The sequence below is a fragment of the Herpailurus yagouaroundi genome, unplaced genomic scaffold, assembly GCF_014898765.1.
Source record: "Herpailurus yagouaroundi ecotype Mexico unplaced genomic scaffold, PumYag 187, whole genome shotgun sequence".
NCBI lineage: Eukaryota > Metazoa > Chordata > Mammalia > Carnivora > Felidae > Herpailurus > Herpailurus yagouaroundi.
The window spans coordinates 6,160,684-6,162,727 of NW_024412418.1; positions in this window are offsets into that span (position 1 = coordinate 6,160,684).

Here is a 2,044-nt window from a genome sequence, read left to right on the forward strand (position 1 = left end):
ATTCATCTCTTACGTATGACACCCAGTGCTCATCCCAACAAGTGCTCTCCTTAAGGCCCATCACCCATTTAGCCCATCCCTCCCCCCAGCTCCCCTCCAGCAACCTTCAGTTGTTCTATTTAATAGTCTCTTATGGCTTGCCTCCTTCTCTGTTTTTGTCTTACTTTTCCTCCCCTTCCCGTGTTCATCTGTTGTGTTTCTCAAATTCACATATGAATGAAATCATATGATATCTATCTTTCTCTGACAGACTTAATTCACTTAGCATAATACATTCTAGTTCCATCCACATTGTTGTAAATGGCAAGATTTCATTCTTTTTCATTGCCAAGTAGTATTCCATTGTGTGTGTAGATTTCTTTTGTTTAAATTTTTTTTTAACGTCTTATTTATTTTTAAGACAGAGTGAGAAAGAGCAAGCGAGCAAACAGGTGAGGGGCAGAGAGAGAGGGAGACACAGAATCCGAAGCAGATTCCAGGCTCTGAGCTGTCAGCACAGAGCCCGATGCGGGGCTTAAACTCACAAGCTGTGAGATTATGACCTGAGCCTAAGTCAGACACTTAACCAACAGAGCCACCCAAGCGTCCCTTTGTGTTTGTAGATTTCATTCTTTTTCATTGTCAAGTAGTATTCCTGTGTGTGTGTGTGTGTGTGTGTGTGTGTGTGTCTGTGTGTGTTTGCATGCGTGCATCACATCTTTTTTTTTTTTTTTTACCGCATCTTCTTTATCCATTCATCAGTTGATGGACATGATAGCACTGCTATAAACATTGGGGTGCATGTGCCCCTTCAGATCAGCATTTTTGTATCCTTTGGATAAATTCCTGGTAATGCAATTGCTCGGTCATAGGGTAGTTCTATTTTTAATTTTCTGAGGAACCTCCATACTGTTTTCCAGAGTGGCTGTACCAGTTGCATTCCCACCAACAGTGCAAAAGAGTCCCCTTTCTCCGCATCCTTGTCAACATCTGTTGTTTCCTGAGTTGTTAATTTTAGCCATTCTGACAGGTGTAAAGTGGTATCTCACTGTGGTTTTGATTTGTATTTCTCTGATGATGAGTGCTGTTGAGTATCTTTTCACGTGTCTGTTAGCCATCTGGATGTCTTCTTTGGAGAAGTGTCTATTCATGTCTTCTGTCCATTTCTTTACTGGATTATTTGTTTTGGGGTATTGAGTTATAAATTCAAAATGGATGAAAGACCTAAATGTGAGACAGGAAACCACCAAAATCCTACAGGAGAAAACAGGCAGCAACCTCTTTGAACTTGGCCACAGCAACTTCTTACTTGACATGTCTCCAGAGGCAAGGGAAATAAAAGCAAAAATGAACTATTGGGACCTCACCAAGAGAAAAGCTTCTGCACAGTGAAGGAAACAATCAGCAAAACTAAAAGGCAACCGACAGAATGGGAGAAGATATTTGCAAATGACATATCGGATAAAGGGTTAGTATCCAAAACCTAGAAACTACCAAATTCTCCTTTCAAAGAATATCTCTTAGGTTAGGAAAATCGGCTTTAAACTTCATTTTACAATACCGTTCACTTCTACTTACTCATTAGTGGTGATCTAGCAAACCAAGACATTCTCACAATACAGTGTCAGGTGATAAAAGTATTTTTCTTATAAAAGTATCTTTTAATAAAATTTGCTGCGCAAATAATAATCTTATTAACATTCTGCATTTTGCTTCTAAATGAAGTCACCAACTAACCACTAGATGGCAGTATGATTCCATTTATATTACAGTCATCCCACAGCAGCATAGTAATGGTTCAAAAGGTATTTGAGTTTCCTAAGGATTCCTTTGCGGGCTTATTCATTCATTTAGTAACTCCTTCAAACATTTTTAGGTAACTTTTAAGTTTCAAGGACTCTGATGGATGTTGAAGATCAGAAAAGGAATGACAAAGCTCACTGTAAACATTATAATCATTGGATTCCTAGGAAACTGTAAGGCGACACCCATCAATTTAACAAACACTTTTGTGGAATGAAGAGAAGAGAAGAGAAGAGAAGAGAAGAGAAGAGAAGAGAAGAGA